The 8,891-nt window shown below is 44.8% G+C and overlaps 1 pseudogene across 1 annotated transcript; it reads right to left on the reverse strand.

The window, feature by feature from the left end:
* Nucleotides 1-8,251: 8,251 nt before the first annotated feature.
* LOC309827735 (mitochondrial intermembrane space import and assembly protein 40-like) lies at nt 8,252-8,615 on the reverse strand (annotated as a pseudogene). Its single transcript has one exon. The product of its transcript is annotated as a mitochondrial intermembrane space import and assembly protein 40-like (transcript).
* Between the last annotated feature and the right edge of the window lie 276 nt (nt 8,616-8,891).

The raw sequence follows: 8,891 nt of genomic DNA on the forward strand, positions 1-8,891 counted from the left end.
AAAGAATACACAGGGATATACAATTTCTCTTCCAGAAATGGTGATGGGAAGACTGGGTATCTATAACCAAAAGAATGAAATTGGACCCTTATAAACCTGTTGACTGAAAAAAATGCACAAGCTAAAAGTTGAGAATTATGTTTTATTTGGTGGACAAAACTGAGGATTTAAGCTCGGGACACAGCCTCTCAGATCGCTCTGAGGGACTGCCCCGAAGAGGTAAGGGGAAAACCGGGATACAGAGGAGTTTTTGCAACAAAGACCAGGTAGTCAGGACATCAAAAGATTACTGTTAATGAAAGAAAACCAGGCATCTCAAGTTAAGGAATTTAGTGCTTTTCTATGTGTGGGAAGATGCAAGAGTCTGGGCTCACTGAAATCATCCCTTTGTTCTGCACCTCAGCTATCTGGGGCCAGTGTCGTGTGCTTTCTCATCCTGAGTCTCTTCAGGGGGCAGTTCAGGGGGTGGCTGCAGTGACTGACTACTTGATGGTGGGCATCCTGTTTCTACCCTGAGTTCCCTTAGGGCTCACCACAGGGCGGGCTGTAATGTGATGGCTTGATTTGATCCTTTGTTTACTGATACGGGAGGGAACTTTTTTTTCATTGATATACCATACACAAAAATCTACTCAAAATGGATTTAAGACTTAAACATAAGAGCCCAAACTGTAAAACTCCTCAGAGAACACATAGGGAAAAAGCTTCATGACATTGATCTTGACAGTGATTTCACAAATATGACACCAAAAGCACAAACAACAAAAACAAAAATAAAGAAGCAGGGCTACATTGAACTAAAAAGCTTCTGCACAGCAAAGGAAAAAATCACTGGAGTGAAAAGGCAACCTAAGGGTTGGGAGAAAATATTTGCAAACCATATATCTAATAAGGAGTTAATCTACAAAATGTACAAGGAACTCCTACAGCACAACAGTAAAACAAACAAACAAACAAAAACCAGCCAAACAAAAAAAACCAACTCAATTTAAAAGTGGAGCTTGAATAAAATAGTCAAATACAGAGAATTGAAAAGAAGAATGGTGGCTACCAGAGACTGGGGGGAGAGAGAAACGGGTATAAAGTTTCAGTGACCCAAGATGAATAAGCTCTGTTGTACCACATTGTACTGATACTCTACAGTAATCTATGGTGCACTTTAAAATTTGTTAAGAGGGTAGATCTCATGTTAAGTGTTTTGTCTACAATAAAATAAAAACAACAGCAAACAAACAAAAAAAGATATATAGTTCAGTTACATGTCCTATCATTTGTGTTATTATAGATATATGTCATGTATATACGTCATAAACATCCAAACACAGTGTTCATCTTTCTTTTAAAGAAATTAATAGAATAAAAAAGAACTTCAAACTGTTTCCCCTGCAGTGGACAGCAGCTGAAATAGCTAACCGTTCTTTTAGCTTTCAGCTGTTCCTTTTTGCTGGGACCATTGAAGTCTCCCTGTGATGGAGCACGACCCTATGGGGCCTTCCCGGGACAGACCCCTCCCCCATATGCTCTGCTTTAGCTCCTCTCTGAAGTACCTAGATAATAGTATCTGATGCACATTTCCTGAGTTGCTTTACAGATGTGGAAAAAACCCACCAAATGGAAGACGTTAATTATTAGATGACCATGAGCACATAGCCCCCAGGTCTCCTAGAGCCTGAGGACTGATAATGTGAACCCCTGTGACACCACCCTGTTACCTCACCATGAACCAATCAGAGAATTGTGCACGAGCTGATCACTTACCCTGCGACCCCTTCCTCACCTGGCTTTTAAAAGTGCTTTACTGAAACTCATTGGGGAGCTCGGGGTTTTTGAGCTCTAGCTGTCCCGGACTACTACGTGTGTGGCACCTTACAATAAAGGCTGCACTTTCCTTCACCATAACCCAGTGTCAGGAGACTGGCTTTACTGGGCAAGGCTGAGCAGACCCAAGTTTGGTTTGGTAACATCCCCATGCATGTGTAGTTTAGCAGACCAGCCAAGAATCTGGGCAGAGTTTACAGTCAGATTTTGGGGTTTAGCCACTCTGCGTCTCCTTCCCTTCCAGGATTTCTTCCCAAACTTTCCATCTGCTCTGCCGGCCCCAAATTTTGTCACCTGACACTTCAAGCCGCCTTGAGCAGCCTATGGCCTGGGGAGCTCTCCAGGTTGCTTCAGGCCAACAGCTGCATAATCACAAATCTTGCGCACTAGGCTCCCTGACTTTCAAGGACTGACTCCACTCCAGTTTCTGCCTGCTTTTGGTCATGCTCAAGTATATACACACTGTGGCCTTTTTTTAAATTTTTATTGGAGTATAGTTGATTTACAATGTGCGTTCGTTTCAGGTGTATAGCAAAGTGGATCAGTTATACATATACATGTATCCACTCTTTATTTTTTTTTAGATTCTTTCCCCATATAAGCCATTACAGAGTATCGAGTAGCGTTCCCATGCTATACAGCAGGTTCTGATTAGTTATCTATTTTATATATAGTAGTGTGTATATATCAATCCCAGTCTCCCAGTTCATCCCTCCCCACCCTTATCCCCTGGTAACCATAGTTTGTTTTCTACATCCGTGACTCTACTTCTGTTTTGTAAATAAGTTCATTTTCCCCCTTTTTTTTAGATTCCATATATAAGTGATACCACATGATATTTGTCTTTCTGTGTCTGACTTACTTCACTCAGTATGACAATCTCTAGGTCCATCCATATTGCTGCAAATGGCATTATTTTGTTCTTTTTTTATGGCTGAGTAATATTCCATTGTATATATGTTCCATATCCTCTTTATCCATTCCTCTGTTGATGGACCACACTGTTGTCTTTTTAACTCTTTATTATTATTATTATTTTTTGCGGTATGCGGGCCTCTCACCGTTGTGGCCTCTCCCGTTGCAGAGCACAGGTTCCGGACGTGCAGGCTCAGCGGCCATGGCTCACGGGCCCAGCCACTCCGCAGCAAGTGGGATCTTCCTGGACTGGGGCATGAACCCATGTCCCCTGCATCGGCAGGCGGACTCTCAACCACTGTGCCACCAGGGAAGCCCCTAACTCTTTTTTTTTTTTTTTCAGGTTTTATCAGTGTTATCTGCGGGAGGATTTGACCTCCTGCAGATAGTTTGGTGAAATCGTTCCCCCATTATAGAAGCCAGAACTCCTGTATATATTTTATGTTTTTCTTTAGCAATAAATCATGAATGTTTACCTCTGTCCTTAAATATCTCCTATAACATGATTTTATTGGCTGCATAGTATCCCACTGTATGAACTATCAGAACTTATTTTATCACATCATTATGAGAGGTTTAGTTGTTTCTGTTTGTTTTTATGAGTAACAAATAATAAGATATTAACGGCCACTGGCTATTCACCAAAGTTGAAAGCAGCTCTTTTGCCCCTTTCCTGTTTTCCCATTTCTGTTCCCTTCTAACCTTGAAAGAACCTAATTAACCTGTTGATTCTTTTCCTAGATAAGAAGTAAGAATGAAGAATTAAGTAAAGAATGACTAGCTCTCTACCCTCAAGAGACCCTCTTAGTAATCCTGCAGGCAGATCACGCAGACAAGATAACATATGAAGAGAGAGTCAGCCAGTCTGCACACAATGGAGAAGGATGCAGAACCCAACCTCCTGCCTCAATGATTCACTGAGATTCTTCCCCTCATTCTGTCCCTTCAAACATTATAATGGCTGAGCAGAATCTTTGGAGTTGGCCTTGGGACGTGAGTCCACCTTCTCCCCAGATTGCCAGCTTTTCTGATTAAAGCACCTTTCCTTCCTATTGACACATACCTCTCGACTATTGGCTTTTGAGTGGCAAGCAGCTGAACTTGAGTTCAGTAACAAGGTGATCATGTGACAGTACACGGCACTGCCCAGCTTTGGGCGGCGCCACTCACACTGTATTGTGCCTGAGACATCCGTAGGAGCACATCTTAGAATACACATAGTTCTGTAGAGCTGTGCTGTGCTGGGGCCATGTCTAGGAGCCCAGGGACACTGTCAGGGAAAAGGAGGATATGAAGCGCTAGAGAATCCCAAAGAAACTATGAGTTGAAGTCTTGGAACTAAATGATATCTTTTCTGCTAACCCTGAAATTACTAGTCATGCCTTTATGTGTCTGCCTGTGGTGCTGCTGAGAAAGTGTGGACTACACACTGTACCAAAGTCACCGGCTTCTTTCTACTTTCACGCATCCCTGCTTTGTCTCTGAATCTCTTACTTTGTCTGACCCTTCCAGTCCCCTCCTTCTCCATTGCTCTCCATGCTCAGCTCCGGGAATCAGCATGGATCTGTGTAGGTCTCGGTCCAGAGAGTGGCACCTTGACCACAGGGTGCTTGTGAAGACTTGACCAGGGAAGAAGAGAGCGTTCTTTATTGCTGATTATATTGAGGAACTCTCCTGCTGAGAAGAACTTGGGTTAGAAGAGAGAGCATCTTTACAAAAAATGACATGATTATAGTTTCTTTACTGACATGGGTATGTTAAAGGTTCTTATTCTAAGAGACCTTTGGAAATAACGAGACTTAAGAATTACCTTTACTTTTGGCTGTGTTGGGTCTTCCTTTCTACGTGCGGGCTTTCTCTAGTTGCAGTGAGCAGGGGCACAGGCTTCTCATTGCAGTGGTTTCTCTTTATTGCGGAGCACAGGCTCTAGGTGCACGGCCTTCAGTAGTTGTGGCACGTGGGCTCTAGAGCGCAGGCTCAGTAGTTGTGGCACACAGGCTTAGTTGCTCCGCAGCATGTGGGATCTTCCCGGACTAGGGCTCGAACCTGTGTCTCCTGCATTGGCAGGTGGATTCTTAACCACTGCGCCACCAGGGAGGTCCCACATTTACTTTTCTTTATATTCCTTTCTAGGGTTAGGGTAACATCTTGACTGAAATTTAAATATAGGGCTATAAAATAGAACAATAAAATACTTTCTATTGGAAAGAAAGAAAGAAAAAGAAAGAAATAAGAAAGGAAGGAGGAAAGGGAAAGAGAAAGAAAGAAGAAAGGAAGGAAGGAAGGAAGGAGAAGGAAGGAGGGAGCAAGGGGAAAGAGCAAGAAGGAAAAAAAGAGAAAAGAAGGGTGGAGGGTGGAGTGAGGGGGAGGAAATACTTTGCGTGGCTTCTCAAATCCAAGCTCCTTCTGGGGGAAGCCAGTTGGGGTCCCATAAGCAAAATGCTTGATGTGTTCTTTTCAAATGATCATTGATATAATATTCCTACAAGTGACTACATTTTAGACTGTTAATTCTTACTATATACACAGTTTTAGATCTTTTATCTCTCCATCTGTCAGGGAAAGAATTGGCAAGGGTAGGGGTGACTCATCTTGGTTATTTCTTCTAGTCCTGTATTATTTCTCTGGCAATATGAATATCATGGAATTCTATCTGATTGGGCAAAAAATCTCTCTATGTTCTTTTCTTATTATTTTTAGTAAATTATATCTACCCAGAATTCATATCACTAGTGGAGGCTTCAGTTCTTAAAAAGAATTGATTAACTAAGATTGGTTCCATCTGTACTTGGTCCTGTTGAATATAACATTCACCCTCCTCCTAGCACCAGGTTGATAAAGATAGTGAGAAAGTCCAATAGAACCCATCCAGATCAATAAGGAAAGATGCAAAAGAAAAGTTATAGTTTGGCTATCATGGATCTCACTAATGTAAAGTTTATTGTTACCACCACCAATACAATCAGATGTAACCTTATTAAGAGGGAAACAGAAGGAGATTTCACATACACAGAAGAGAAGGTAGTGTGACCCAGGAAGCAGAGACTGAGTGATGTGGCCCCTAGTCCAGGAATGCCGGCCGCCACCAGAAGCTGGGAAAGGCAAGGGATGGATCTTTCTTATAAGACAGAAAAAGTGCAGCTCTGCTGACACCTTGACTAAGGCTCAGTGATACTATCTTTGGACTTCTGGCTCCAGAAACATGAGAGAATGAATTTCTATTGTAAGCCACTGTGTTTGTGGTAATTTGTTACAGCAGCTCAGGAAAGGAATACGCCATGCAATGGAATGCTATATAGCAATAAAAATAAATGAATGGCTTCACACACAACTTGGATGCATCTCAGAAACATAACACTGAACCAAGGGAGCCAGAGTCAAAAGGCAACCCACTGTATAAGTTCCATTTAGGTAAAGTTTAAAAACAGTCAGAACTCGTCTCTGTTGTTAGAAGTCAGGACAGTGGTTGCCTGTGTGGAGGGGACATTGACAGCGAGGGGCATGAGGGGTGCCTGTGGCTTCAGTGATGTTCAGTCTTTACATCTAGGGTTGCGTTCAACTTTGTGATGGTTCATTGAGCTGTAATCTTATAATTTAATTTTAATAATTGATTATAATTTAATTATAATTAAAGCACTTTCTATATGCGCATTTCACTTAAAAATTTATTTTAAAAAGCTAAATGAAATCTGGTCCAGTGGCATCTGATGTGCATCCCCACCATCGTCTCTATAGAGACTGTGGCTCAAGGGCTGGGATGGGAGTGTGGCTGCACCTGCTCCTTAATCCCCTTTCCCTTCTGGACCTACCTTGACTTGGATTGTTTCAATCTGACTCTGGTGGCTTCTCTGCTATGCCTTTCTCTGTGTAGATGGTGTGTGTGTTTGATTTGGGAGGGGGCAGCGCTCAGCTTCACCCTGACCTACACTTTATCACAGAGTATTCCCTCAAAAGGGGGCAACCGTGTGTCCCGTTAGCCGCACCAACAGTCCAGGTCTATAGCATCTGTTCAGGGCAGGGCTTGCTATCTCTTGTCCTGTGCCTGGGTGACCCGAGGGCTCCTGTCTCCCCCAGCATCTAAGCTCCACACTGGAATGCCTTATCCCCCCTTCATGTCTCCAAGAGCTTCAGAGATCTGGGCTGGGTGGAGGAGTAACTCCCTTTGCTTCTCTGGCATATCCCGCAGTGGGTCCCTCTCATCTTGCTGGCATGGAGGGCATCTACGGGGGAGAGAGAGGCCAATCTTTTTTTTCTTTTTTTAAATCAGGTTTTTCTTTTTTTATTTTAATTGATGAATTAATTTATTTATTTTTGGCTGTGTTGGGTCTTCGTTTCTGTGCGAGGGCTTTCTCTAGTTGTGGTGAGCGGGGGCCACTCTTCATCGTGGTGCGCGGGCCTCTCACTATCGCAGCCTCTCTTGTTGCGCAGCACAGGCTCCAGACGCGCAGGCTCAGTAGTTGTGGCGCACGGGCCCTAGTTGCTCCGTGGCATGTGGGATCTTCCCGGACCGGGGCTCGAACCCGTGTCCCCTGCATCGGCAGGCGGACTCTCAACCTCTGCGCCACCAGGGAAGCCCAGGTTTTCCTTTTAATTGACACCGTTTCCTCTCTCGGGTGCTACTTTGGGAATGATTAGGTCCCCACCTCTCAAGAACGTTGCATCTGAACAGGCTGAGACAGAGCCAGTGTGAACAGAGACCCCAAACCAGGGTTTTCGGAATAAAAAGAACAGGAAAAAACAACCTTTCTCTTCACTTACAAAGGGAGTCCCTCAGAGGGTCCAAAGCTCTGTTTTCCAAACGTAGAAAACCTGGAGCTCAATGCAAACTGGAAACCAAAATATATCAGAAAAGAAGCAGAGGGCTTCCCTGGTGGCGCAGTGGTTGAGAGTCCGCCTGCCGATGCAGGGGGCACGGGTTCGTGCCCCGGTCCGGGAAGATCCCACATGCCGCGGAGCGGCTGGGCCCGTGAGCCATGGCCGCTGAGCCTGTGTGTCCGGAGCCTGTGCTCCGCAACGGGAGAGGCCGCGACAGTGAGAGGCCCGCGTACCGCAAAAAAAAAAAAAAAAAAAAAAAAAAAAAAGAAAAGAAGCAGAGTGCTTCATCATATACTCAAGGTCTGATCATCCCGTCTCTTCTACAAGGAATGGCCCTACTCCAACATTTTTAAAGGAAGATGTTTGTTTCTATTTCACTTTCCAAGTAGGTATAAAATCTACTAAAAGGGATACAATGGATCAGAATAGATCAGCTCGCTCACAAGAGACACCCCCAGATAAAGATTTTTGCTTGCTGAGATTATTCAGCACATCATTTCAAAGAGAATTCCAAAGGGGTAGCTACATTCGCTGATAGGTTATGTGAGACACACATACATGCAACCCATTTTTCAGTGTATATGTCAAGGGGCCAAGACCCCGATCAGTTCAGTAAGGTAGTTTGTACATTACAGCGCTCAGAACAACAGAGGGAAAGACAATTTCTTGGAGAGATTCATGCGCCCAGCGCCCCGCGCCTTCCTCAGCTGGACCCCTCCTCTTCTTTGGTTGCCATGACCTCAGAGGCAGCCGATTCCTTTAATCGACCTGCTGGCTTCTCCTCCTTCTCCTGGGGATAGGGGTCCGGGTACTTCTGCATGCACTCCTGCATGGCCCGGACCTGGTCTACGCAGTCCGACCCCTTGACATCCTCTGTGTGGCGGTGGAAGCAGGAAAAAGGCCGCCCCCAAGGCACAGGCAGTTCCAGCTGATGTCTCCGTGGGGCAGGATCAGTCCATGCTCCTCGTACGGATCTTTGGGGTCATCGGCCACCAGCTCCGAGATTCATGGTCTTCTTTGGTCACAACTATGATTCAATCCTTCCCTTCCTGCTGGCAGTAGGCCATGGTGCAGCTGGGCGCTCCGACCTCACGCCGTGACCTCTCTGCTCCAGAGAGGCCAATCTATTATTCAGGCACTCCTAATTCCCCTAAATAATTCTTCTAGCACCTCCTTCCTCTCTGGGCTCTGGGTGGGGATAGGTAGGGGAGAAGAACTTCCTGCTTCTCTGTAGAAGCAGAAGAGAGAAGCCTCTCATCATGAATGCTGGGCCGGATCACAAGGTAACTCAGGGACCTGCCCACACCCACTCCTCCTCTGGTGAGGCAGGTGGAAGCTACAGG

Source organism: Grampus griseus (assembly GCF_964374135.1).
Source record: "Grampus griseus genome assembly, chromosome: 9".
In the NCBI taxonomy this organism is placed as follows: Eukaryota; Metazoa; Chordata; class Mammalia; order Artiodactyla; family Delphinidae; genus Grampus; species Grampus griseus.